Source organism: Oncorhynchus mykiss, chromosome 10 (assembly GCF_013265735.2).
Source record: "Oncorhynchus mykiss isolate Arlee chromosome 10, USDA_OmykA_1.1, whole genome shotgun sequence".
Taxonomy (NCBI): Eukaryota; Metazoa; Chordata; class Actinopteri; order Salmoniformes; family Salmonidae; genus Oncorhynchus; species Oncorhynchus mykiss.
The window spans coordinates 47,238,778-47,246,593 of NC_048574.1; positions in this window are offsets into that span (position 1 = coordinate 47,238,778).

Consider the following 7,816-nt stretch of genomic DNA (forward strand, 5'->3'; position numbering starts at 1 on the left):
CGAGTTACCTTCACTGATTCAAGGATTAATTTTCTCCCAAAACGTCACTCCTCCTACTCCTCTTTATCATGTCCATCAATAAAAGGCTCGGACTCCGTGCTCTTCGCCACACCTTCCACTTCCATTAAAATCGTCCTCGTTCACTTCCATTTCCCTTCCAGAAGTCGGTCTAGCGTACTTCTTACTCTTTTCTACAGTTTTCTTCGACACCCCATCTCCCTTTATATCTCAATTGTCCTCATTTTCGAACTCTTCTTTCCTCACTCTCTTCGACACCTTTTTATTTTTCCTATTCCATTCCACGCGTTCGAAACAGAAGGCTGTGTCCTCCAGCTTAGGTAGAGGCAGTGCGTCCCCACACTCATAACAGAAGTTCCTGTCGTTCCCACTTGTCTCTGTAGCCTTTTCCCAGTCGCTCAACACCGACTGACCTGAAGCCATTTCGTCTATCAACCATCACCTTCTCTGATTAATTTTACTATACGTATTTTTACATTATGGTGCCAGTGCCAAGGATAATGACGACAAAACTGTTGATTTCACCAGAGTTCTGTCTATTTACAGAGATGTGCGTGGCTATCAAAACGTCACGCCAGTGTAAGCCTACACGAAACACAGCGCTTATTTTTAAGTGTTTAAAAAAAATCCCCTATAGGAAAAACGCATGGTGGAAAAATGTTTGGAACCATTTCCTTGTTTGACCGCTAGGTTCTATGAGTTTTATGAGTCATACTGTGTGTGGCCTTCTATAAGATAGCCCTATGGGGTATAGTTGGGATCATCAGTAAATTACACAATGTACAGTGCATTCAGAAACTATTCAGACCCCTTGAGTTTTTCCACATTTTGTTACATTACAGCCTTATTCTAAAATTGATTAAGCACATTTTTCCCTCATCAATCTACACACAATACCTCATAATTACAGAGCAAAAAAACAGAAATACCTTATTTACGTACGTTTTCAGAACCTTTGCTGTGAGACTCGAAACTGAGCTCAGGTGCATCTTTTTTCCATTGATCATCCTTGAGATGTTTCTTCAACTTCATTGGAGTCCACCTGTGGTAAATTCAATTGATTGGACATGATTTGGAAAGGCACACACCTGTCTATGTAAGGTCCCACAGTTGACAGTGCAAGTCAGAGCAAAAACCAAGCCATGAGGTTGAAGGAATTGTCCGTAGAGCTCCGAGACAGGATTGTGTCGATGCACAGATCTGGGGAAGGGTACCAAAACATTTCTGCAGCATTGAAGGTCCTCAAGAACACAGTGGCCTCCATCATTTTTAAATAGAAGAAGTTTGGAACCACCAAGACTCTTCCAAGAGCTGGCTGCCCGGCCAACCTGAGCGATCAGGGGAAAAGGGCCGTGTTCAGGGAGGTTACCAAGAACCTGATGGTCACTCTGACAGAGCTCTAGTGTTCCTATCTGGAGATGGGAGAACCTTCCAGAAGGACAACCATCTCTGCAGCACTCCACCAATCAGGCCTTTATGATAGTGGCCAGACAGAAGCCACTCTTCAGTAAAAGGCACATGACAGGCCGCTTGAAGTTTGCCAAAAGACACCTAAAGGACTCTCGGACTATGAGAAACAAGATTCTCTGGTCTGTTGAAACCAAGATTGAAATCTTGGGCCTGAATGCCAAGTCTGGAGGAAGCCTAGCACCATCCCTATGGTGATGCATGGTGGTGGCAGCATCATGCTGTGGGAATGTTTTTCAGCGGCAGGGACTGAGGGACTAGTCAGGATCGAGTGGCAGATGAACGGAGCAAAGTACAGAGAGATCTTTGATGAAAACCTGCTCCAGAGCTCTCAGGACCTCAGACTGGTGTGAAGTTTCACCTTCCAATAGGACAACGAACATAAGCGCACAGCCAAAACAACGCAGAAGTGGCTTTGGGACAAGTCTCAATGTCCTTGAGTGGCCCAGCCAGAGCCCGGACTTGAACCCGATCTGATATCTCTGGAGAGACCAGGAAATAGCTGTGCAGCAACGCTCCTCATCCAACCTGACAGAGCTTGAGAGGATTTGCAGAGAAGAATGGGAAAATCTCCCCAAATACATGTGTGCCAAGCTTGTAGCATACCCAAGAAGACTTGAGGCTGTAATCGCTGCCAAAGATGCTTCAACAAAGTACTGAGTAAAGGGTCTGAAGACTTATGTAAATGTGATTTTTCAGTTTTTTATATTGAATGATTTTGCAAACATTTCTAAACCTGTTTTTGCTTTGTCGTTAGGGGGAAATGTGTGTAGATTGATGAGGGGGAAAAAACAATTCAATTAGTTTTTAAAATAAGGCTCTAATACAATGTGGAAAAAGTTAAGGGGTCTGAATACTTTCCGAATGCACTGTACATGGGACAATATTTTAAATGGTTAATAGCTCCAAATTTGTATGACTTAACCTCAAACCCACTATAAACTATAGAAATCCATATACAAATATTAATAACCGTTTAATTAGACAAATAACTGAAAATACTGTCCCATTTACATTATATATTGCCCCAGGGATATGCTATCCAACGTCAAACCAATTTTGCCACAGTCGCACACCAGCAGGCTGAAGCTAATTGGCAAAAGAGGTTGGTTAGCACTAGCTAGCCTAGGAGACTTAGAGACACAATATCTGATTAGACTGATTTTAAGTGATCTAGAAGGGTAGTGACTGTAACTCTGCACTCTTTTGGCAGAGTGGATGTACAAAATTCTTGCCACGTGTGAACACACAAACAGCCACGTTAAAATGTTTGTCAAAAAGCTATTGAAAAAGTGGCAATTGGCAAGACTATTACTGACAAAGGAGACCCAGAAAAAACTAACTAACTGAAAAACATTTTTTTTTTTTCATTTCAGTTGGCTAAAATGAGAAGAGATTCTGGACAAGAGTTTTTGGAGAGAATGAGAACTTTTCAATGATAAGCACAATTATACTGAAGAAAATATTAATGCAACATATAAAGTGTTGGTCCCATGTTTGATGAGCTCAAATAAAAGATCCCAGAAATGTTCCATATGCACGAAAATCTCTTTAAAATGTTATGCACAAATTTGTTTACATCCCTTTACATTTCTCCTTTGCCAAGATAATCCATCCACCTGACAGATGTGGTATATCAAGAAGCTGATTAAGCAGCATGATCATTACACAGGTGCACCTTGTACTGGGGACAATAAAAGGCCACTCTAAAATGTGCAGTTTTGTCAAACAACACAATGCCACAGATGTCTCAAGTTTAGAGGGAGCATGCTGCAGGAATGTCCTCCAGAGCCATTGCCAGAAAATTGATTGTTCACTTCTCTACCAGAAGCCTCCTCCAAAGTTGTTTTAGAGAATTTGGCAGTACATCCAACTGGCCTCACAACCTCAGACCATGTGTATGGCGTTGTGTAGGCGAGCAGTTTGCTGATGTCAATGTTGTGAACAGAATGCCCCTTGGTGGCGGTCGGGTTATGGTATGGGCAGGCATAAACTATGGACAACGAACACAATTGCATTTTATCTATGGCAATTTGAATGCACAAATACACCGTGATGAGATCCTGAGGCCCATTGTGAGGCCTATTTTGCATTTTGCATATCTGTATTCCCAGTCATGTGAAATCCATAGGTTAGGGCCTAATTTATTTATTTCAATTGACTGATTTCCTCATGAATTGTTACTCAGTAAAATCAATGAAATTGATGCATGTTTTTGTTCAATATATTATACAAATTGTAATTCGTAACATGTCAGACGAAATGGGTGATGAATATCCACAAATTAATACATACCATACGAAACGTAACATATCATAGTAAATGGAGTGTATTGGATTTATGTGCAGGTTGAGACCAGGTTGGTTAGATACACTTTTCATAGCCAGGTTCTGTAGCCAAAGTAGTATTCTCCCTCTTTTCCTCCGAGACAACTATTGGGCAAAAACTGGTTGAATCAGCTTTGTTTCCACATCATTTCAACCCCCAAAATACACGTGTTAGTGTTGAATCAACGTGGAGTACTGATTGGATTAGCAAAAGTCATCCATTTAAGGGAATTGTGTCATTTTTTCACCCAACTTTTAAACTATATTCAATGACATGGTGACATTTTTGTTGATTTCTCGTTGAATTCACGTTAGTTGACAACTCAACCAAATGTAAATCAAAACTAGATGTTGAACTGATGTCTGTGCCCAGTGGTTAGCCATTACTGTTCAAAAGATATGACCCACAATACCGGCGCTATACGTTTTTTTCTTTCTACCGTGCATTAGTGGGCCACATTTTACATACAAAAAGTATATCGCTGGCCATTCTAAGACTAGGCTAATTTGCGGTCAGTTTGTTAAGGCTACACCTTGTTCAGTCATGTTACCTCATTAGCTAGCAATAGTTAATAATCTGGGGCGCGTTCAGCAGGAAGCAACGTTGTGGAACGTCCAGATATAAATGTGCTGTGTAGAACAAACATACCTCTGCCATTTTAAATAAGGAATAATGTTGGCTCTATTCATGGCTTTCTATCTGCAACGTTCGAGAACGTTTTGCAACTGAACGTGGCTACGCCAACATTAACAGTAGCCTATATGCAAACATTTGGTGGCATAAAAAGGAAAACAAACTATTTATTGATTAAATCCCTCGTGCTACAACACCATATCTGACTGGGTAAATAACATTATTTTGAGTTAATGTGACTCACACAGGACTCGAGCACTGGGGCTCGGACTTCAGCCAGAGGGACTCGTTATTCGAACATTGGACTTGGACTCTGACTCGAGCACAGGGGACTTGGGACTCGATTCGGACTCGAGGTACAGACATTCGACTACATCACTGGGCGAAACAGTCATTGACGTTTTCATGTGAATATTCTAAAATCAGCATAAAGAAAAGATATGCATTTTCCCACCATAGGTGTTTCCACCAAACGGACTTGTTACAGATCAAAGGCAGTGCGTGATGACGTGATACACACGAAATGTACTTTTCCGTTTAAGTTTTCATGTACCAAATGCAAATCTAAAGTCTGTTTCCATCCCATTTTCAACTCTACTGATAGTTTTGTCACAAAAACTGTTGTGTTAAATAGCAAATGTGCCCATTCTGGTTTTGGCACCTGCGCTCTAGCCAACACCATATACAGTGCGGGTAGGCTGTGAGGGTAGGATAGTCTACATGATAATATTTGCATTTGTCAAACAGCAGTCAAGCATCAATCATCATGTCACCAGAATAAGACATTCGATATTTATTTGAAAAGGAACATCGAGCTTCTCTCTTTGCACTTTCACCACCCTGTGAAGTCCATCATAACTTGTCATCTGTAGCCTAATAAACTGCATGGTTTCCCGAGTAACAGTGTGAGGACCATATCATGTTTGACTCCAAGTTTACTTCCATATGATGGTTATTATATCAATATTTGCGCATAAATGCGTTTCCACCGCCATTTCTCGCATAATTAATTTTACTAACACAAGATTCAGCCATGTCGAATGTACAAATGATCTGTTGGCATTTATAAAATTGTACCGAGACTTCCTGTTTCCATCACAGCTGTCAATAATTGTTTTTTACATGTCATGTCTCTCTCGCTCGCGCTCTCTCTCTCTCTCTCGCTCTCTCAATTCAAGGGGCTTTATTGGCATGGGAAACATGTGTTAACATTACCAAAGCAAGTGATGTATATAATATACATGGCCAGATAATCCTGGCCATGTTTCAATCCAACATTTTTATGTGAGTAAAGTACATATATATATATATTTTTTTATTCACTTCAGGCCTGATGGAAAACAGCAAATTTGTCATTAAACTTTCCAAATGTCGACAAAACAAAACGGTGGGATCTTTTTTTGTGATGGTAAAACTAATTATGCGACAAATGGAGGTGGCACTTATGCACAAATATCGATATAATAACCATCATATCGAAGTTAACTTGGAGTCACGCGATGACATGTTGTGTGGTCCTCCCGCTACGACTCGGGAAAGCATGCGGTTTAGGCAGATGAACCAAATTATGAATTGAATAACAGGGTGGTGAAAGTGCAAGCAACTTGATAAGCTTGATGCACCTTTCCAATAAATATCGAAGGTATTATTCTGGTGACATGATTATTGATGCTTGGCTGCCGTTTAACAAATTCAATTAATCTAGCTGTTTTGTCCATATTAATCTCGTCATGTAAACTATTACCTCGATTGTATCTGGAGTTTTTGGCTAAAGCGCACGTGCCAATACCAGAGTGGACCCATTTGCTATATAACGCAATTTTTTGTTGTTGACAAAACCATCAGTAGAGTTGAGAATCCGATGGAAACCCATTTAACTTCTATTTTGTATTCAACACATGGGAATTCAACTGCAAAAGTTATTTTTATGTGCCCTACGTCATCACGCACAGACTTATCCTCAACAAGTCAATTTGATGGAAACACATCTCTGGTAGGAAAATGCTGATATTTTAGAATATTTGCATGAAAATCTGTTGCCAATTGGATGGAAACATAGCTACTGTTTGTCATATTTCTGCTGTTGGGAAGAGAATAGGATATATTATTATAGGAATTATAGTTAATATGTTGGTAAGACAAGGTAAAGTTTGTTTGTGCACATGGAAGTCAGTGATTTATGTTTACTATAGGTTAATGAGGGAATACAAATGTAATGTGAATAAAATGAAAGGGCATTTAGTTGATGCAAATGACTAAATTATTATTCAAATGACAAATGTGACTAAGAATGAATTATATTTTAGTCAAAATGACTAAGACAAAATCTAAAAAACAGTGCCAAAATTAACACTATTCTATAGCTACCAAAATGGCTGCGCTGCATGTTGGCTTGAAAACAGCACCCCCTGTCAGGCATCTAGGGTTAATACATATAATTTGTTACGACACATCCTCTCACCTTGCGATTGCATTTCGATTGGACCATTTCATTCACCATTATTTCCGCTCATATGAAAGTTAAATTCCAATTGTTTCCAAAACCGTATCGCAAGCGAGGCATATTTGCGTTAAGACTGAGCGTTTGGGCAGCATTGGTTCATTTCCCTCACCCAGCAAAAAGGGACGTGGAATGACTATTTTTGATGCAGTTGAATTTGAGTTGATAAGGGCAAGGCTTTGCAATTCATCTACAATTTCCATTTGTCCTTATGATATTGTAGGAAATGTGGAGGTAGCCAGATTGGGAGTTGCACCCGGGCAGGTCCATGTGGCTGTGAGTCCGACAGCTTAAACATTAAACATAGAGGCTCTGGCCTCTTGTCTTTTCGAGGTCACTGCTGTACTGAGCATGTCTCCACAAGTCCATCGTGCTGTCCCGATGGGACACTTCAATGGCCTCCTTGCACTTCTGATACCAATTGGTTCAAAAGAGTGAGTCACCAGACACGAGATATGAAGATTGTGGATTGGTTAGATAGAGACACATGCTGGCCAAAATCTGACTAGTGCCAGCACAACATACAACATGTATTACTCTGTAGTATACTGCAGTAGACTTGAATGAATTTGTCATCGTAAGAATCATATATATTGCCACTGTAGCAGTGCTGAGTTAGCCGTCCTAAAAGTAGGCCACATGGCCATTTTGGGTCTATGAATAATGAATTTGACTAAACACACTGGGCAGGCAATGTAAATGCATACCTGTACCAGTGGAGGCTGCTGAAGGCAGGACAACTCATAATAATGGCTGGAACGGAGCGAATGGCCTCAAACACGTGGAAACTGTGTGTTGGTGTATTTCATACCATTCCATTAATTTCACTCCAGCCATTACCACAAGCCCATCCTCCCCAATTAAGGTGCC